This window comes from Papio anubis, chromosome 1 (genome assembly GCF_008728515.1).
Source record: "Papio anubis isolate 15944 chromosome 1, Panubis1.0, whole genome shotgun sequence".
NCBI lineage: Eukaryota > Metazoa > Chordata > Mammalia > Primates > Cercopithecidae > Papio > Papio anubis.
This window is the reverse complement of record NC_044976.1, coordinates 156,388,186-156,409,794: the sequence shown is the minus strand read 5'-3', so window position 1 is coordinate 156,409,794 and position 21,609 is coordinate 156,388,186. Positions and strand designations below refer to the sequence as shown.

At 50.9% G+C, this 21,609-nt stretch overlaps 1 long non-coding RNA gene across 1 annotated transcript; it reads right to left on the bottom strand.

Moving 5' to 3' along the window:
* Positions 1-1,709: 1,709 nt before the first annotated feature.
* LOC103878419 lies at positions 1,710-5,960 on the bottom strand. The gene is made up of 3 exons (XR_638604.4): positions 5,794-5,960; positions 3,246-3,339; positions 1,710-1,880 (listed from the first exon to the last, which is right to left on the bottom strand). It is a non-coding gene; the product is annotated as an uncharacterized LOC103878419 (long non-coding RNA).
* Positions 5,961-21,609: the final 15,649 nt, after the last annotated feature.

Genomic DNA, 21,609 nt, shown 5'->3' with positions numbered 1-21,609 from the left:
AAAGTCATGGCAATATGAACCCTTTTTCTATTCAGGCCCTTACGGCTCACAGATGCTTCTTGTGTGCTGGACTGAATCACTGTATCCTCACAGCAACCTGGAGAATGGCCAGGGAGGTGTCACTGGACTCCATTTTACAGATGAGCAAGCTGAGGCTCAGAAGGATAAAGGGAACTCACTCATGGACACACAGCTAGTGACCAGCAGACCCAGGATGAACCCAGGTCGGACGACAATGCTCCTGCCTGTAACTGAAGTGTGACAAGCCACATTCAGGTTAGGCATTACTTCTTCATGTAATATGCAGGTGTGGCTGGGTGCAGTGGCTCATGCCTGTAGTTCCACCACAGGAGGCCAAGGCAAGAAGATCACTTGAGGTCAGGAGTTTGAGACCAGTCTGGGCTACATAGTGAGAACCTGTTTCTACAAAAAAATTAAAAAGTTAGCTGAGCATGGTGGCTCACACCTGTAGTCGCAGCTACTCAGGAGTCTGAGGTGGGAGGCTTGCTTGAGGTGGGAGGTAGAAGTTGAGGCTGCAGTGAGCTGTGATTGTGCGCCACCACACCACACTCCAATCTGGGTGACAGAGCAAGACCATGTCTCAAAAAAAAAAGAAAACCAAAGAAATGGGCTGGGCGTGGTGGCTCACGCCTGTAATCCCAGCACCTTGGGGGGCCAAGGTGAGTGGATTGCTTCAGCCCAGGAGTTTGAGACCAGCCTGGGCAACATGGTGAAATCCTGTCTCTACAAAAAATACAAAAGATTAGCAGAGCAGGGTGGCGCGTGATTGTAGTCCCAGGTACTTGGGAGGCAGAGGTGGTGGATCACTAGAGCGCAGGAGGCAGAGGTTGCAGTGAGCCGAGATCGTGCCACTGTGCTCCAGCCTGGGCAACAGGGGAGGTTCTGTCTCAAAACAAACAAACAAACAACAACAAAAATGTAGGTGCCCCCGGTGTGGGGGACAACCCACTGAACGCTCTCCTGCTTTTCAGGAGAAAGGGAAGGTTGGAGTTTGAGAAGTTGAGGGAAAAAGTCACTTTCAAAGAGGCAGAAAGCAAGACAAAATGTCTCCAAATTCTGTTGACTTTGTATTTTTTCTCAAGTCTGGGTCCTTTAGCCATGGAGTTTAACTCTAACCCCAAAGGGGAAAAGCCAGGGAGAGGTTGCAAAGGAACTATTCATGCTTCTGTTCTTCAAACCTGTAGAAACATTGTCTGGGGCCAGGCATGGTGGCTCACACCTGTAATCCCAGCACTTTAAGAGGCTGAGGTGGCTGGATCACTCTAGGTCAGGAGTTCAAGACCAGCCTGGCCAACTGGTGAAACCCCATCTCTACTAAAAATACAAAAATTAGCCAGGCGTGGCAGCGCTGGCCTGTAATCCCAGTTACATGGGGGACTGAGGCAGGAGAATCACTTGAATCTGGGAGGCTGAGGTTGCAGTGAGCCGAGGTCGCACCACTGCATTCCAGCCTGGGCAATAGAGTGAGACTCCATCTCAAAAAAAAGAAAGAAAAAGAAACATCTGGGCCAGGCGTAATGGCTCACACCTGTAATCCCAGCAGGTTGGGAGGCCAAGGCGGGTGGGTCACCTGAGGTCAGGAGCTCCAGACCAGCCTGGCCAACATGGCGAAACCAAAATTTAACTGGGTGTGGTGGCACGCACCTGAAATCTCAGCTACTCAGAAGGCTGAGGTAGGAGAATCACTTGAACCTGGGAGGCGGAGGCTGCAGTGAGCCAAGAATGGGACACTGCACTCCAGCCTGGGCAACACAGTGAGACCGTCTCAAAAAATAAAAAAAGAAGCATTTGCTTCACGTAGGAGCTGGGGTATCCAGAGGGGAGCTCGGCAGACTCTTTCTCTGTGAATATCTTGAAATCTATCGGGAAAGACAGAGATAAAAATAGGTCAGTGACAACAGAGATTGGTAAGTGTCAAAATAAAGTCAGGATCTGAGGAAGAGTACAGAGCAACGAACTGCCAGAGGCAAGCTGGATCAACAGGCAGAGAGCTCTCTTGGCCCCATGACACACCCATCACCACACACTTCACCCATCCCAGCGCCTTGTTAGTCTTCCAGCCAGAAAGTCTTTTTTTTTTTTTTTTTTTTTTGAGGTGGAGTCTCACTCTGTCGCCCAGGCTAAAGTGTAGTGGCGTGATCTCGGCTCACTGCAAGCTCCGCCTCCCGGGTTCATGCCATTCTCCTGCCTCAGCCTCCAGAGTAGCTGGGACTACAGGTGCCCGCCACCTCGCCCGGCTAGTTTTTTGCATTTTTAGTAGAGACAGGGTTTCACCGTGTTAGCCAGGATGATCTCGATCTCCTGACCTTGTGATCTGCCCACCTTGGCCTCCCAAAGTGCTGGGATTACAGGCGTGAGCCACCGCACCCAGCCCTTTTTTTTTTTTTTTTTTTTTTTGAGATAAAGTCTCACTGCAGTGCAGTGGAACGGTCTCAGCTAACTGCGAGCTTGAGTTCCTGGGCTCAAGCCATCCTCCCACCTCAGCCTCCTGAGTAGCTGGTGGGACCACACCCACCACTGCACCCGGCTAATTGTTTTTTTATTGCAGAGATGAAGTCTCACTATATTGCCCAGGCTGGTCTTGAACTCCTGGGCTCAAGCAATCTTCCCACCTCAGCCTCCCAAAGCAGAAAGTCCTTTCTGTTACCTCATTTAAGTGTCCCTTGCCCAGCAGTGCCCAGTACACCTGACCATGGCCAAGGACCTCAACCAGTGATCTCAGCAATTAGAAGACAAAGGGCCATGAGGCCGGGCACGGTGGCTCAGCCTGGAATCCCAGCACTGTGGGAGGCTGAGACGGGCGGATCACGAGGTCAGGAGATCGAGACCATCCTGGCTAACACGGTGAAACCCCGTCTCTACTAAAAATACAAAAACTTAGCCAGGCGTGGTGGCAGGCGCCTGTAGTCCCAGCTACTCGGGAGGCTGAGGCAGGAGAATGGCGTGAACCCGGGAGGCAGAGCTTGCAGTGAGCTGAGATTGTGCCACTGCATCCCAGCCTGGGCGACAGAGCGAGACTCCATCCCCCCCCCCCAAAAAAAAAGAAAGAAGACGACAAAGGGCCATGGGGCCCTTATGGAATCTCTGGCCAATACCCTCATTATACAGATGAAGAAACTGAGGCCCAGAAAGGGGAGGTGACTTGCCCAAGATCCCCACAGCAAGGTGGTGCTGAGCCTGGGCTCTCACCTGCAGGAGATACCCCCACCATGACACATACACACCTGGAGGGGTTTGACCGAGGAACCCCTGTCCTCTGTACATGTTGGAGAAGGAACCTGAGGCAGGAGGGACCCTGAACAGAGGATGCTCTGAAGCCTGGGAGGAGAGAAAGGATAGGGGAGAAAGCACCCATCAGGAGGGGCTCAGATGGTGATAAGGCAGGAAACTCACTCCTAAGACCCAGCATCGCCCTGTCACCCTCACAGTCTGTCCTATTTGATGCTCTCAAGACAGAGCTATTTAATTTTTTTGTTTTGTTTTGTTTTTTTGAGACAGGATCTCACTCTGTCACCCAGGTTGGAGTGCAGTGGTACAATCTTGGCTCACTGCAGCCTCCACCTCCCAGGTTCAGGCAGCTCTTGTGCCTCACCCTCCTGAATAGCTGGGACTACAGGTGCCCGCCACCATGCCCGGCTAATTTTTGTTTTTTTGTTTTTTTTTGGTAGAAACAGGGTTTCACCATGTTGGCTAGGCTGGTCTCGAACTCCTGAACTCAGGTGATCCTCCTGCCTCAGTCACCCAAAGCATATGCATGAGCCACTGCGCCTGGCCTAAATTTTTGTTTTTTTTTTTTGAGACGGAGTCTAGTTCTGTCGCCCAGGCTGGAGTGCAGTGGCCGGATCTCAGCTCACTGCAAGCTCCGCCTCCCGGGTTTACGCCATTCTCCTGCCTCAGCCTCCCGAGTAGCTGGGACTACAGGCGCCCGCCACCTCGCCCGGCTAGTTTTTTGTATTTTTTAGTGGAGACAGGGTTTCACCGTGTTAGCCAGGTCGATCTCCTGACCTCGTGATCCGCCCGTCTCGGCCTCCCAAAGTGCTGGGATTACAGGCTTGAGCCACCGCGCCCGGCCTGGCCTAAATTTAACATCGTCAAAATTAAATAAATTAAAACTCCAGTTCCTGAGCTGCACTAGCCACAAGTCAAGAGCCCACAGCCATAATGGCTTCAGTGACTCCAGTCTCAGACAGTGCAGATAGAAAACTTCCCAGTATGGCAGGTGTTCTGTTCCAACAGCGCCGCTACTCTGAACAATTTATATATGTAATCTCATTTTAAAATATTTTTCTAGTTTCACTGATACACGTTTGTTGCAGAAAATTCAACTGGGAAACTCAAATCCCAAGTCGTTCCCCGCCACCCACTATTAGCATGACATAGGCCCTTCTGGTCTTTATTCTTCCTTTAAAAGAAATTCGACTGCATGCGGGGCTCATGTCTGTAATCTCAACACTGTGGGAGACCAAAGCGGGCGGATCACCTGAGGTCAGGAGTTCAAGACCAGCCTGACCAACACGGAGAAATCCCATCTCTACTAAAAATACATAATTAGCCAGGCATGGTGGCGCATGCCTGTAATCTCAGTCCCTCGTGAGGATGAGACAGGAGAATCGCTTGAATCCGGGAGGCAGAGGTTGCAGCGAGCCAAGATCGCGCCATTGTACTCCAACCTGGGCAAGAAAAGCAAAACTCTGTCTCAAAAAAAAAGGCTGGGCGTGGTGGCTCACGCCTGTAATCCCAGCACTTTGGGAGGCCGAGGTGGGCGGATCACAAGGTCAGGAATTTGAGACCAGCCTGACCAACACGGTGAAACTCTGTCTCTCCTAAAAATACAAAAATTAGCCAGGCGTGGTGGCGCATGCCTGTGATCCCAGCTACTCACGAGGCTGAGGCAGGAGAATTGCTTGAACCCAGGAGGTAGAGGTTGCAGTGAGCCGAGATCACGCCATTGCGCTCCAGTCCAGGTGACAGAGTGAGACTCCGTCTCAAAAAAAAAAAAAAGAAAAGAAAAGAAAGAAAATTCAAATATGGCACAATCATTGTAAAAACAAATAAGCAAAAAACAAAAAACAAACAAACAAAATGCAAACATGGCTCATGCCTGTAATCTCAGCACTTTGGGAAGCAGAAGCAGCAGGATTGTTTGAGGCCAGGAGTTCGAAACCAGCCTGGCTAATATAGCAAGTCCTTGTCTCTACAAAAGAAAACTTAAAAAAAAAAAAATTAGCCAAGGGTGGTGACCCTTGGCTGCAGTCCCAGCTACTTGGGAGACTGAGGCAGAGGATTACTTGCTGCCAGAAGGTTGAGGGTGCAGTGAGCCGTGATCATGCCACTGCTCTCCAGCCTGGGTGACAGAGCAAGGCCTGGTCTCAAAAAAAAAAAAAAAAAAAGCAAACACTGTGAAGGCATAGAGAGTAACAACGTCCCTCAGCCCCTCTCCCTAGAGGAAAGCACTGTCAGCAGCTTGGCGCGTACTCATCCTGAGTCCGAGCCCTCAGCCCTCATCCCATGGGCACTGAGGAGCCCCTTTAACCACAGAACATCCATTATACGAACTCTTGGCCACCTGCTGTTCAAGACTTCCAGTCCCTCCTCTACCGCTAGCCCAAAGCTCCCCCAGGCACAGTTGAAAGCCCTGGACTGTGTCCCTGGACTCAGGGCAACCCTCTCAGCCTCCTCTCCTTTGGACATCAGTAGCATCCTCTGCCTGAGAAGCCCCTCTCTCCACTGCCCTGCTCTGGGAAGAGCACTGTGACCTTTTATCTCACTCACCTCTTCCATGTCTCAGATCCATCCTGAGCCAGCAGCAGTCTAGAAGAGCCATCAAGAGTAGGGCCTTGGCCGGGTGCGGTGGCTCAAGCCTGTAATCCCAGCACTTTCGGAGGCCCAGGCGGGTGGATCACGAGGTCAGGAGATCGAGACCATCCTGGCTAACATGGTGAAACCCCGTCTCTACTAAAAATACAAAAAAAACTAGCCGGGCATGGTGGCGGGCACCTGTAGTCCCAGCTACTTGGAGGCTGAGGCGGGAGAATGGCGTGAACCCGGGAGGCGGAGCCACTGCGCTCCAGCCTGGGCGACAGAATGAGACTCCGTCTCAAAAAAAAAAAAAAAAAAAAAAAAGTAGGGCCTCGAGAGGCCAGGCTCACGCCTGTAATCCCAGCACTTTGGGAGGCCAAGGCGGGTGGATCACCTGAGGTCAGGAGTTCGAGACCAGCCTGGGCAACCCCGTCTCTACTAAAAATACAAAATCAGCCAGGTACGGTGGCATGCACCTGTAATCCCAGCTACTGGGGAGGCTGAGGCAGAAGAATCACTTGAACCTGGGAAGCAGAGATTGCCATGCCACTGCACTCCAGCCTGAGGGACAGAGTGAAACTGGGTTTCAAAAAAACAATAGGTCTTTGGCTGAGCGCAGTGGCTCACACCTGTAATTCTAGCACTTTGGGAGGCCAAGGCCAGAAGATTGCTCGAGCCCAGGAGTTTGAGACCAGCCTGGGCAACATGGTGAAACACCTCTACAAAACATGTAAAAATGAGCCAGGTATAGTGGTGCATACCTGTAGTTCCAGTTATTCAGGAGGCTGAGGTGGGAGGATCACTTGAGCCCCAGGAGGTCAAGGCTGTAGTGAGCCATGATCATGCTACTGCACTCCAGCCTGGGCAACAGAGCAAAACCCTGTCTCAAAAAAAAAAAAAAAAAAAAGAAAGAAAGAGTGGCGACTATGGAAAAGGATGATTAGGGAAGCTAAGGAAGGTAAGAGGTATTTTATCCTTTTGTGCACATTTGCCTCTGCCTCAACTCCTCATCTCTGGTGACAAAAACGTTTCTTTCCCCTGGGGACAAGGAGAAAAGGGAAGAAGTCAGAGTGTGCCTTTTGCATCAGCCATTTTTCAAATGAGAGTAACCCTGATGCGGAAGTGGCATATTTTGGGGTGGCATATTCTGTTCCTCTTCAAAGATACATGAGACAATATATGCAAAGCATTTTGCATTGTGAGATGCTTATTACTGTCATTTCACAGATGGGAAATGAGATCTAGGCACCTCTCAGGGTCCCGCCGGCAGAAGGTTGAGAAATGCGGGCTCTAACCTACGTCTGTCAACTCCAAAGCCACACGGCCGCCCACACAAGGCAGCTCCTTACTTCACCTCACCCCCTGAGCTCTGGAACACCTTTGTTCCACCCAAATGAGAATGAAGCAGCAAAGAAGGCAGCGGCAGGGGAACTGTAAGGTGGCCCTAAACCTCAGACTGTCCCCAACTCGGAGGCCTGCCAGGGCCTGGAAGCACAGCTGTCCCCTGACAGGGAGTCTTCCCTCCTCCACCTGCCCACTGCAGACTGGGCACCCCTGCTGCATGTGTCTGACCTCTGTGAACCTCAGTTTCCCCAAACGTACAATAACCCTGACAGTCTGTCATTCTGTGCTTCTGTGACGTCAGCCTTAGGAGTTATCAGGGACCCAAACTTGGGCTTGACAGGGGGCAGGATGGAGGCCTTGACATTCGGACCAGACCAGGTTGTAGTGAGGGGCAAGGGTGGTGCCTCCAGGCACCGACCCAGAGTGACCTCGCTCTCTGCAGGCTCCCCCTGGGGCCCTGAGGGAGGGTGGGGTGCTGGACAGGCCTGCTAGATGGGAGCAGGTTTGGAAGGAGGCTTAGGAAGGGTGCGGTGGGGAGGGTGTGCCGCTCAGGTTCAGTGTGATCACCAGAGAGGGGCACGCCTGCCTGCTTCCTCTGCCGTGCCAGACAGGGCAGGACAGCTTCTCCCCAAGCCTGGGCTTTTAGGATCCACTGACCATCTTGAGCCCCTTAGCAAGGTGTGAGCGGGGTTGGACACCCTCCTCTCAGCATCCATCCAATGCCAGCCACCAGCCCTGCCTTGTTGCATGATGGGCAATCAGGGTAAGGGAGCCAAACCCCAGTTGCTTTCAGAGTTGTGAGGACAAGGGTGGAAAACCTGCCCTCACAGGCCCAGCTGGCCAGAGGGCTTGTCTCTTTCAGTCACCCTCCCCCAGAGGGAGCAGGAGCAGACAATGGCCACCTTGACTCACCAGTGAGCCATCTTCCCCTCCCCACCCCTCCAGCCTGGCCCACGACAGCCTAGCTTGTCCTCCAAGGGAGCTGCAGCCCAGCCTCCCAGGGCCGCCAGCTTCCTCTCTCTTCACCCGACCTGGCTCCCCCTGCTGCTTGTGCAACACCACATCAGTGGGTTGTGAAGTGGAGAGGGAGGAGTTTGACCGCGCAGACCCAGGCAGACAGAGCAGACTCCTTTGTGACGGAGACAGAGGCTGCAAGGGCCCAAGTCCAGCCTGTACTCCCCTGCCTGACCCACAAGGCATCACTCAGTCTCCCAAACCCTAGGGAAGTGGCCATTGTCATCTATTTGTTCCCTTGTTAGATAGAGCTTGGATCCTGTCTGCAATGTATTCCATCCTGCGGAACCAAGTATGTGAGGCAGAGGGAAGTCCTATCCCACTCCAGGAGGGACAGGGCTCCCCGCTGGAAAGTATTTCCTTTTGCTAAGTTTCTGTCTGCCTCCCGGTAGAATTCACTAGGTGGCATTTCAAGAAGTTACTGCCCACTTCCAATCCCCATCTAACCTATATTCTTTGCTGCAAGCCAAATACCCTTAGTTCTTTCAGTCATTTCTCCCAAGACATGGGCATAAGACCTTTTGACAGCTTGGCCTTTTTCCTCTGGAAACATTTCCATTTACCCAAGTTCTTAAAACATGATATCTTTGTCCAGGTGCAGTGGCTCACGCCTGTAATCTCAAAGTGGAGGCTAAGGGAGGAGCAACACTTGGGTCCAGGAGTTTGAGAACAGCCTGGGCAAGAAGACAAGACCTCATCTCTACTTAAAAAAAAAAAAGAAAAAAGAAAAAAAAATTAGCCAGGCATGAAGACATGGGCCACCTACTTGGGAGGCTGAGGTAGGAAGATCACTTGAACCTGGAAGATCAAGGCTGCAGTGAGCTGTGATCACGCCACTGTACTCTAGCCTACACGACAGAGTGAGACTCCATCTCAAAAAAAACGAAACCAACCAACCAACCAAAAAAAAAAAAAAAAAAAAAACTCCGCAAAAAGCATGTTGTTTTGAACAGAGCACAGTGCTCCAGCTAAGGTCAGGCCAGCACAGAGGGTGGTAATGAAATTCACCTCACAGGCTCTGGCACTGTGGTTCTCATGAGCTCTGTTAGCTTGCTGGCCTGCACTTGATATTTTCAGACCCACATAGGCATGTCCTTGTTGAGCGGGTCACATTGGTTCGTGAATACTGCCACCAAGGATTTGAGGCCCCTCTGCCTGCCCCCCATGGGTGGCTCTTAATAGGTTTTCATCAGACTCTTGAGGGTCTGATGGAAACTCTGCATCTTCTTCCAAGAAAAATGCATCTACTCAAAAATTCTGTATATGACACCAGGACTCCCTGCAGACCATCCTCAGACCCCAGGTTAGGAATCTCCATCTGGAAGCTGATACCCAAAAATAAATTCTGAGGCAGCCTCCCTACCCAAACTGTGGGGCTCAGGGCAAATTCAAAGTAATAAAGTAATAACCTCTCACATGAGTGCCGTGCTCGACAACTCACAGTGCACGTTCACATACATTGCTGGGATAGACCCTAGGGTCTGGATTATAATTGAATAAAGGAGGTCAAGGCCCAGAGGGGTCCAGTGACTTGCTCAAGGTCACACAGTCAGTCTGGGCAAAGTCACTCCAGACTCTCTTACCTTTATGGGGTCTCACAGAAGCCCAACACAGTTTGCCCAGCAGTGGGGAAGATGCAGTGGAGAACAGGTTGCATTTGGCCCCTGGGGAAACTGGTCCTGGCTGTGTTCAGCCGGCTCCTGCCGCTGCTCCACAGAGGCACACCCAGCTTGGCCTCTGTGGTGAGCTGTGGTTTGAGCAGCCTCCCTCCTCTCGAAGGCAGAGAGAGGGCCAGGTTGCCAGGCTGTGGCTTGTGAGAAGGAGGGAACCAGAGGAGGGGCAATGGCAGAAACCAGACCTGTAGCCTGAACTCCAGGAACCCGGGGGACAAAGACTCCCTGACCACCACTTGTCCCAAGAGTGCAGACACCTCACTGGCCAGGAGCACACACCCAGGAGTATAAAATGTGGCAGCGGGGCACAGGAGTCAGGATACAGAGCCATGTTCCATGTGTATAGTGTTCACATACAGGTACCAGACTTGACCATGGGAGACTAGTTTTTAAGTTTCCAAGGAATTCTTGCTCCCTAAACACGTACTTGACCCAGAAAATTATTCAGCCTGCAAGACCCAGCTCCCTTCATGAAGCATCTGATGACTAAGGGGCCTGCTCCCTCCTCACGGCCCTGGATTCAGATCCTGCTTAGGCACTGCCTGGTCATTATCTGACTCCTCTAAAGACTGTGCCTCTAGTAGGCTGGAGCCCTGGACTCAACTCAATATTTCACCCCTGCCCCTGGCAATAGGGGGTCAATGGACATTTGTTCAATAAGCTCTAGATACCAGAAAATGGTGAACTGTCTTTCAGCTTCACTTGTTCTGTGACTTCAGGCTAAATCCAAAACCTCTGCGGTCGAGGAAAGCCATTGCCACCCCTCCCCACCCTGTTCCCTCTTAGGTGGAAGTCAATTGTGGCCCTTAGAAACCCTCTGAAGAAAAATCTAACAGCTTTTCTCAGGCTGAAATGGGAGAGGGTGAAGGTTTTGGAAAGAAAACTGTCATTCTTATGTCTTTCCCCAAACCAGATTATTTCCCTTTGCTCCAAACAGTTGGCAAAGACGTCTGGGCAGAGAAAGGGTCCTGACTTGATGCAAGGCTCTGCAGGCAGCTGGGTGACTCTGGCCTCTGTTGATTTGCAGCCTGGGCCAGGGCTGGGGAGAGTTGCTGAGGGGCGGGCTCAGGCTTACAGTAGGTCGGCTGCTGCTCGGGCTTTCAACTATTCCCTCTGATCACAATGAGTTCATGAATTTATGTTAGTTTTATGCCTATCTCTTCCCCTGGACTTTCAAGCTCTGGAGCACAGGAACCACATTGTATTTAATTCAGGAGCCTCAGGGCCTGGCACAATGCCAAGCACACAGTAAGTGCTCAATAAATGCTAAAGACAAAAACGCACTGCAACCTCCCTGCCAGCCTGATTTCTGGAGCACCCCTGTCTCTCTTAATGGAAAGAGCTTCTTAGAGCTTCCCATGCTGACCAAAGGAGGGACTGCCATGGTCACGGGCCCCTCTTCCCTCTTATGGTTAGTTCTCTTAGCTGGAGGGCAGGGCCCTTCTCCTCTGAGCTGCTTCTGAGGCTACTTATTTGTTTATTTCCAAACCCAAAAACGCTTCTTAGGTTTTCCTGCTACCTGGTTTGAAGCTCCGACCACCCCAGCACTACTGCTCTGCCCCATCTAGACCTCAAGCAAGAGTCATTCCCCCAGCCTCAGACAACCCACACCCCTATCACAACCATAACTATTTTTAGCAGAGCAGGAGGGAGGGGCTGCTGAATGACCTCATTACCTCTAGAAAATTCGGTCCCCTGCCTCCACCCACCCTTCACTCACCCGGCGGCACTTCCCCCTTTTAATAACAACAACACTGACACCAAGTTTCACTTCCACCACTTCCTGTGGGTTTTATTCATCCTCAGCTGCTGAGGTTTCTTGAGGGTGGGGGAGTCTCTGGCACAGCTGCGGGAAGGTCCTTCTGACTATAAACTCTACCCCTAAACATTTAGAGGCTTGCCCTTCAGGTCCTCGGACACACTCACCTTTCTTTTTTGTTTTGTTTTGTTTTTTGTTTGTTTGTTTGTTTCTGAGATGGAGTCTCACTCTGTCACCCAGGCTGGAGTGCAATGGCACAGTCTCGGCTCACTGCAACCTCCGCCTCCCAGGTTCAAGTGATTCTCCTGTCTCAGCCTCCTGAGTAGCTGGGATTACAGATGTGTGCCACGATACCTGCCTAATTTTTATATTTTTAATAGAGGTGGGGTTTCTTCATGTTGGCCAGGCTGGTCTTGAACTCCTGACCTCAGGTGACCTGCCTGCCTTGGCCTCCCAAAGTGCTGGGATTACAGGCATGAGCCACCAGACCTCACCACATTCTCCTCTTTTTTTTTTTTTTGACGGAGTTTTGCTCTTGTTGCCCAGGCTCGAGTATAATGGTGCAATCTCGGTTCACCGCAACCTCCACCTGCTGGGTTCAAGCGATTCTCCTGCCTCAGCCTCCCAAGTAACTGGGATTACAGGCATGCGCCACCACGCCTGCCTAATTTTGTATTTTTAGTAGAGACGGGGTTTCTCCATGTTGGTCAGGCTGGTCTTGAACTACTGACCTCAGGTGATCCTCCTGCCTTGGCCTCCCAAAGTGCTGGGATTACAGGCGTGAGCCACTGCACCTGGCCCACATTCTCCTTTTTTAAAGCCATCCAGAATAGGGGATTCTCCATCCTTCCCTGGGTCAGAATCCCAATATCTGATCCAAGTTCATCCTGTTGTCTAACCCAAATCTCTCCTGCTGTTAGGGTTGCCATATTTTGCAAGTAAAAATACAGAACACAGAAAACCCATTTAAATTTGAATTTCAGACAAACAATGAATAACTTTTTAGTTAAGCATGTCCTATGTAATATTATACTAAAAAATTACTCATTGTGTATCAGAAATTCAAATGTAACTGGACATTCTTTATTTTATCTGGCAACTCCCTACCTGCTGTATTCCTTCTCTTTTTATTTGGAGACAGTCTTACTCTGTCACCCAGGCTAGAGCACAGTGGTGCGATCTCAACTCACTGCAGCCTCAATCTCCTAGGTTCAAGGGATCCTTCCACCTCAGCCTCCCAGATAGCTGGAATTACAGGCACATACCACCGTGCCCAGCTAATTTTTGCATTTTTAGTAGAGATGGGGTTTTGCCATGCAGCCCAGGGTGGTCTTGAACTCCTGGCCTCAAGTGATCCACTCACCTCAGCCTCCCAAAGTCCTGGGATTACAGGCGTGAGTCGCCTCACCCAACCTTGTATTCCTTCGCATGAAAGCAGCAGTTCTCAACCATTTTGATCTCAGGATCTCTTTACACTCTTAGAAATTATTGAGGACACCCAAAGAACTTTCATTTATGTGGATGAATGATAGCTACTGATATTTACCATATTAGAAATGAAAACAGACATTTTAAAAGTAGTAATTAAGGCCAGGCACAGTGGCTCACACATGTAATCCCAGCACTTTGGAAGGCCGAGGCAGGTGGATCACCTGAGGTCGGGAGTTCGAGAAGAGCATGACCAACATGGAGAAACCCCCGTCTCTACTAAACATACAAAAATTAGCTGGGTGTGGTGGCAGATGCCTGTAATCCCAGCTTCTTAGGAGGCTGAGGCAAGAGAATTGCTTGATCATGGCTGCAGTGAGCCACGATCACACTGTGGCTCTCCAGCCTGGGTGACAGAGCGAGACCCTGCCTCAAAACACCACCACCAACAACAACAACAACAAACCCCACTTCTGACTGTGTGTACTTTCTGAAAAGATTTGGGGAGCCCCCAGGGGTTCCTGGACCACACTTGGAGAACCAGTGCTCTAGCACAATGCCAGAGACTTCAGTGGTGATCGGTATCTACTTCTTTGCCGTGCAAGTTAATTTGGGATGGAGATGGTGTGACACCATGCACATAATTTAATGCAATTCCAAGCTGGTTCTTTTTTCTGAGATGAGTGGTGCACATGTGGGGAAGCTTGGATCCAGATAGACTGCCCCAAAAGGCCTGGGTATGGGACTCAGTTGTGAGGTGGACCAAGCTCACTTAGCTGTGAAAGAGAGAACTGCGGTTCTGTGTTCCCAGAGCCTTTAAGAGGCATCTAAAGAAAGTCAACCCTGCTAGGCAGGGAGACAGAATGGGTGAGCCTGGTAGGAGGCCAGGGTCAAGGAGCCAGCTGTGTGCTGCTCACCCCACCCCCAACCATGACTGGTGAGGGAGGGAGTTGACCAACTCCACCCCTCACCCCTACCTGGCATCTGTCTGCCTGTTCTTTTTTTTTTTTTTTTTTTGAGACGGAGTCTCGCTCTGTCACCCAGGCTGGAGTGCAGTGGCGGGATCTCAGCTCACTGCAACCTCCGCCTCCCGGGTTCCCGCCATTCTCCTGCCTCAGCCTCCCGAGTAGCTGGGACTACAGGCGCCGCCACCACGCCCGGCTAATTTTTTGTATTTTTAGTAGAGTTGGGGTTTCACCGTGTTAGCCAGGATGGTCTCGATCTCCTGACCTCGTGATCCGCCCGCCTCGGCCTCCCAAAGTGCTGGGATTACAGGCGTGAGCCACCGCGCCCAGCTGTCTGCCTGTTCTTTGACCAACTCCACCCCTCACCCCTACCTGGCATCTGTCTGCCTGTTCCCCCCGCTTTTTGTGGAGAATGGGGTCTTGTGATATTGACCAGGCAGTTTTTGAACTCCTGGGCTCAAGCTATCCTTCCGCCTCTGGCTGCCTAAGTGCAGGGATTACAGATGTGAACCACTATGCCCAGCCTGTCTGCCCATTCTGACCCTCGTGGGCATCTCCAGCAAGGGCTGGGACAGCAAGGCTGACATTGCTTATGAGGAACGACTTGGGCTCTCAAATCTCCACTCCAGTAACTCTGCCCCTGGGCCCAGGCGTGCAGAGCCCCACAGCTGGGGGGCTTCTTCCTTGACTGACCAATCCAGTGACGCAAGAGTGGGGACTGAAAACGGCCAGTTTTCAGTCTAGCCACGTCAACACAAGCAGTCCCATGACAACCAGCTCCAATGGAACTGGGGCATCTTACTACACACACCCTTAGCACATTCACCTCTGTGCTTTTTTTTTTTTTTTTTTGAGACGGAGTCTTGCTCTTGTTGCCCAGGCTGGAGTGCAACGGTGCAATCTTGGCTCACCGCAACCTCCGCCTCCCGGTTTAAGCAATTCTCCTGCCTCAGCCTCCCGAGTAGCTAGGATTACAGGCATGTGCCCGGCTAATTTTGTATTTTTAGTAGAGATGGGGTTTCTCCATGTTGGTCAGGCTGGTCTTGAACTCTCGACCTCAGGTGATCCACCCGCCTCAGCCTCCCAAAGTGCTGGGATTACAGGCCTGAGCCACCAGCCTCCCACCTCTGTGCTGTTAATGACCAACCTGTAGCTGTTAGTTTATGGCCCCAGGTTTATTACATGTAAACTCCTTGAAGGAGGGGACGTGCCTCAATTGCTTCTGTTCTGTATTTTACGTGGCAGCTAGAACAATAGTAAGGTCTTAATAAATGTTAGTGTGTTTATTAGGGAATGGGTTTTCACTTGATTTAACAATCAGATTCCCCTTCATAAGGGGCTGGGGCCAGGAAAGCGGGTGGAGGCCCTTTATTAAACATTTATTGAGTACCTGTTCTCACTCCTCAGGTTTTCTCCAGTGATGTATTGCTTACAAAGCATGTTCATGTGTTGTCTCATTTAATCCTTGCAGTAATGTGATGGGTGTGAGCTGACTGTGAAAGTGACTCTCTAAGTCATTGCAACGCACTCTGTGGGAAGAATGTGCTAGCCCAGCAAGGCTGTCTTTGGGATGTCCAATGTGTGCGTGTGTGGGGAGGCACTCCCAAGAGCTGCGCTGGGGCGGGGTGTCCTGAACGGGGTTACCAGATGTATCTTGACAAAGAGGTTGACGCCACCATGAAGACCAATTCAACCAGCTCTCCTAGCCCAGCTTCCATGCTCTTCAAGAAAACTTCCCACTGAACTTCAGAATACCCTTGTGTGAAATTGCCACAGGCAGTGAATGTGCTCATCAGCAAACCCAAGTATCTGGTTGGTTTGACAGGGATTTTGTTATTCATTAGAAATGAATGAATTGGCATGTTGGCTGAATTCATTCCTCTCCTAGAGCTCAGTGAGTCTGCCCCTGAGCCTCCTAGCCTGTTGATAAGCAAGGTTTCTGAGCAGCAAAGTAAGGCTCTGAATGTCAAACAGGTCTTCAGGTGAGTCTGGCCACCATGTGAGGCCCTGTTGGCAGGCCAGGCTCTCCCCAGGCCCCACTCAGCCTCACCAATGGCTCTTGGATTCACAGAGGACTGCACATTGGACTGGGAGACAGGGCAAGCCAGGGGTCCCTCAGCAGAGGAGGGATCCCTGCCAGTAGCTAGCCTGCTGTGAGTATGAAGTTGTCACTTACCAAGGACCCTCCGGATGGACACAACAAAGGTGATGGGTGATTGCTGCCAGGGGTCATAAAGAGGTGATTCGGAATCTAGCTGGAAGAACTTTGAAGGGTCATTGCACCTTAACCCTAGCTTCCAGGAGGGGACATGCGGTGAGTTCTGCTGCAATAGCTAGGTGCCCTCACAGGCCAGAGCTCAGCTTAATGCAGCTTGGAGCTCGAATTCTGATCATGGAAAGAGAATGGTGAGGAGGATGGAGGCAGTGGTGCTGGCTGGGCCCAGAACTCCAAAGGCAGAGCTGAACACTTCCACTGGGAAGTGGGGGTTTTGGCCTCTTGGGCTGGGAAAATCCTGGCCGGCAGTGTCTGTTTATCAGGGAAGCTGAGTCACTCTGAAACCTATCTCCTAAAAAGCTCTGCTATTTCTAGGATTCCATCCGGTCAAAGCCAGCCCCACTCTTTCCTCTTCTTCCCTGGGGAATTCCTTTGGGGGTGGAGAGATAGAGGGGACAGACTGGCCTTTTCCTAGACACAGAAACCTGAAATCTGAGTTTTTGCCCATTTATGGACCTGAAATCCCCTCCCCCACCTAGGATGACTCATCCCCTAGCTTGACCCAACTGCCCCTAGAGAGGGGAAGGGGTGAAACTGAGACGGTGGGATTAGCTCAGGGAGGGGGTTGGAGGCTGGAGAGAGAAAGGAAAAGACAACTGAAAAGGATGGGGAATTCCTTTGCAAAGAGATGGTGAGGAGAGGATTTCAGAGCCAAAAAGAGGTAGAGTGAGAAAGAGAGAAAGATTTTCATCCCAGAGGGAAGCTGCATGCCTGGCAGAGTAAAAATATTCTAGGTTAAGGTAGGTTCAGGCCCTCACCTTGAGTAAATTCTGGAACTTTAGTGTGATCAGAGTCACTTGCCGTGCTTGTGAAAATGCAGAGATTGCCGTGCCCTCACTGGGGTGTGCTCCGATTCCAGGCTCCTTCAGGGATCTGAAGTAGAAAGTTCTGAAACACAGAAAGAATATTGAGTGGGAATCCTTCTCCCAGCCTGGGGCCTCTGCTGTATAAAGCGACTCACAACCCCTCTGTAGGGGCCGATGTCAGAGGCAGAGCTCTGGTCTAAGGGTGACTTCTCTAACCTTCTTATAAAAATCTGTGAAAGACTTTGGCCAGGCTCAGTAGCTCAAGCCTGTGATCCCAGCCCTTTGGGAGGCCGAGGCAGGTGGATCCTTGAGGTGAGGAGTTCGAGACCAACCTGGCCAACATGGCAAAACCCTGTCTCTACCAAAAATACAAAAAAATTAGCTGGGCGTGGTGGTGTGCACCTGTAGTCCCAGCTACTGGAGGAGCAGGGGGTGCTGAGGTGTGAGGATCGCTTGCCCTCAGGAGGTCGAGGCTGCCGTGAGCTGAGATTGCACCACTGCACTCCAGCCTGGGCCACAGCGTGAGACCCTGTGTCAAAAAAAAAAAAAAAAAAGACTTTATCAGGTGGAGAAAGCCAGTCCCCACCAGGCAAAACATGCCTCCTCGTCGCAGCACTGCCCACCTCCTCATCGCAGCACTGCCCACCTCCTCACATAATCATATCAGACAAGCTTTGGAAAGAACTGCTTTCTGCTTTCCTAGTCAATACAATCCTAGAATCTTTACAGATGGAAGGGACTTCTTCAGGTGTCATCTGGCTGGATTTTCCACCTGAAGCAGAAATTCCTTCTAGCAACAGCCCCCACATCTCTATCTCCAACCCAAATCTCTCAAACTCCAGGCTCCTCATACCACTTATCTTTGCCTGGAGGCCTAAGTGCCTCTGACTTCACCTCACACCTCCTCCATCTGCAGGCCTTCCCTAACCCAGCTAATGGACACTCCACCCTCCAAGTTTCTCACGCCAAAGGCTGTGGAGTGATTTTTGGTTTCCCTCTTTCTTTCATAACCTACATCTAATCTATCAGGAAAGCCTGTTGGCTCTAGCTTCGGAATATGTTAGAAATCTGACAACTTGTCATTTCCTTGCTACAGACTTTAGTCCAAGCCCCTTTCCAGAATTGGACAACCTCCTTCCAGAATTGGACAACATCGACCCTCCCATGGCTACTCTCAACAAGCAGAAGAATTTTTTTTTAATTCTATCTAAAAAAAAATGTCATTCCTTTGCTCAGAACTTCTTGGTGGTTTGCCATTTCATTCTGAATAAAAGCTGGAGCTCATATAATGGTTCACAAGGCCCTGTGTAATCTACCTTCCCCACCCTTGTTACCTCTCCTGACACGTCTACTGCTGCTCTCTCATTCACTCTGCTCCAGCCTCACTGGCTGTTCTAGGACTTGTAACCTGCTATTGCTTTAAGGTCTTTGCATTGGTTGTTCCTTCCACCCTGAACACTGTTCCCCCAGATAGCCACATAGCTAGTTCCACCTGCATCCCCTGCCACCAGGTCTTTGTTCAAATGCCACCTTCTCAGGAAGGCCTTCTCTGATCACCCTTCTTTAAAATTTCATTTCTGTCTCCTCTCCATCCCCATACCCCATCCTAATTATTAGTATTTTCCGAATTCTCGTCATGACTATGTATTTGTTTATTTTTTGAGATGGAGTCTTGCTCTATCACTCAGGTTGGAGTGCAGTGGCACTATCTTGGCTCACTGCAACCTCTGCCTCCTGGGTTCAAGCTATTCTCCTGCCTTGGCCTCCTGAGTAGCTGGGATTATGGGCATCCGCCACCATGCCAGGCATGGTGGAGCATGTTTGTAGTCCCAGCTACTTGGGAGCCTGAGGCAGGAAAATCACTTGAACCCAGGAGGTGGAGGTTGCAGTGAGCCTAGATTGCACCATTGCACTCCAACCTGGGTGACAGAGCGAGATTCGATCTCAAAAAAAAAAAAAAAAAAAAAGAGAGAGAGAGTGAGTGGGAGAAGCTGAAGGGTGAGGGACAGGACTAGAATGGGAGGGGATGGAGGAGAGGAGGACACAGTGGAGGGACAGCCTGTACCTAAGGGAAGCACAGGGTGTGGAATGGGGAGGGAGGGAGAGGACACAGCCCTTTCCGCCAGTGCTGTCTCAGCAGAGACTGGGGGATGTGGACTTTCAGGAAAGGAGAGTCCTAACATCTGTGTCCGCCTGCATCTGCTTATGTAACCTCTTCTAAGCCAGGTGGAGGAAAGGGTGGGCAAGGTGAGGGGGTGGATGTGGGGGAAGCCTTCTGGGGAAAGAAAATCTGAGCTGGAAGAGAGTATCCATTTTATTGGTTCCAAAGAGACCTAGATGAGGGGCTGTGGATCCCGCCCTGCACAGCCCTTCCCCTCACCTGCCTGGACACTTCATACCAAAAACATTCCAGAAACCAGGCTCACAGCGATGATGTGGGCCCCCAAGGGAGAAGGCTGGAGCTGCAGGAATATTTAGTGCCACATCAGTGCTTCCGGAATGTGAAGAACCCAGACGATGACGAGGGTTGGGGGAGGTGGGGAAGCAGTTTTAAGAGACAGGAAAGGGCCTTCTGCAACCAGGACCATGAAATCCTGGTAGGAATCCTCTCCCCGTCCTCAGCCCTTTCCCAGGGCAAGTCCAGGCAGCCCTCTGTGTGGAGGGAGGAAAACTGCAGTGGCATGTTAGTCCCCACCGTCAAGATGACCCCTTCACCTCTCCCCCTACCCCATCCCATCAGCTTCCTTGGACCCTCCTTGGGCAGATAAAGTGAGAGGGGAGACAGTGATCCAGCGCTCTGGATCACTGTCTGGAAACAACAGTCCCCTGCAAAGCACAATGGCCACATACCAGTAGCGCTGCTAGAGGCGGACTTCAGCTCTTCCAGTCAGAATCTGAAGCCTGCTGACTGATAGCCCACACATGTCTTGAGGACAAGGATGGACCTAGGACAAAGGAAGAGTCCTGGGTCTTAGCTGAAGAGCCTGGGCACTTCTAAAGTAGGGGAAGGGGAGCGGGTGGGAATCACATAATAGACAACAGGGTTGATTTTTTGGAGAAGAGAATAGATGTACAGGACATGGCTCAGAGAGCAGGACCAGGACCATTGAGTGGGGGCTACTGAGACACTAGATTCAGCTTGATAAGGCAACCACCTACATAGGCCATTCATTCAGGCTGGGCGTGGTGGCTCACGCCTGTAATCCCAGCACTTTGGGAGGCTGAGGCGGGCGGGTCATTTGAGGTCAGGAGTTCGAGACCAGCCTGGCCAACATGAGGAAACCCAGTCTCTACCAAAATTACAAAAATTGGCTGGGTGTGGTGGCGTGTGCCTGTAAACCCAGCCACACAGGAGGCTGAGGCAAGAGAGATGTGGAGATTGCAGTGAGCCGAGATCGAGCCACTGCACTCCAGCCTGGGGGGGACAGAGCAAGACTCTGTTTCAAAAGAAAAAAAAGTATGATGTTCATTCGGTCATTCAGTCATTCATTCAGTATTTACTGAGAGCCAACAGTGTATACTGCTCCAGGCTCTGGAGCAGATGTATATCTGTGAACAAAACTGAGATTTTTGTCTTATGGGGCATCTATTCTAGTGGAGAAAGACAGACAAGTATAGTAAATAAGTAAATGATATAGTATATTAAACAGCCATGGCCAGGCACAGTGGCTCAAGCCTGTAGTCCCAGCACTCTGGGAGGTCAAGGTGGGCAGGTCACTCAAGTCCAGGGGTTCCAGACCAGCCTGGGCAACATGGCGAAACCCTGTCTCTACAAAAAAATACAAAAGTTAGACGGGTGTGGTGGTTCACATCTGTAGTCTCAGCTACTCGGGAGGCTGAGGTGGGAGGATTGCTTGAGCCTGGGAGGTCAAGGCTGCAATAAGCCATGATTGTACCACTGTACTCCAGCCTGGGCAACAGAGTGAGAACCTGTCTCAAAAAAGAAAGAAGAAAAATTAGTCAGGAATGGTAGCACACACCTGTAGTACCAGCTACTTGGGAGGCTGAGGTGGGAGGATTGCTTGAGCCCGGGAGGCAGAGGTTGCAGTGAGCAGAGATTGCACCACTGTATTCCAGTCTGGGCAACAGAGTGAGATGCTGTCTCATAAGTAAATAAATAAATAGACTTGGCATGGTGGCTCATGCCTGTAATCCCAGCATTTTGGGAGGCAGAAGCAGGCAGAATCACCTGAGGTCAGGAGTTCGAGACTAGCCTGGCCAACATGGTAAAACCCTGTCTCCACTAAAAATACAAAAATTAGCTGGCCATTAATTTTTTTTTTAATTTTTTTTTTTAAAAAAATTTTTTTATTTTTTTTAATAGAGACGGGGTTTCACCATGTTGGCCAGGCTGATCTCGAGCTCCCCTGCCCACGTGATCCACCCGCCTCGGCCTCCCAAAGTGCTGGGATTACAGGCTTGAGCCACCGCGCCCGGCCACTCTCTTCTTTCTTAGCTTTCTCTCAGGGCTTGTGGAGACTAGGAAAGGGCACTTCGGAAATTGGCATATTCCTTGTGCCTGCAA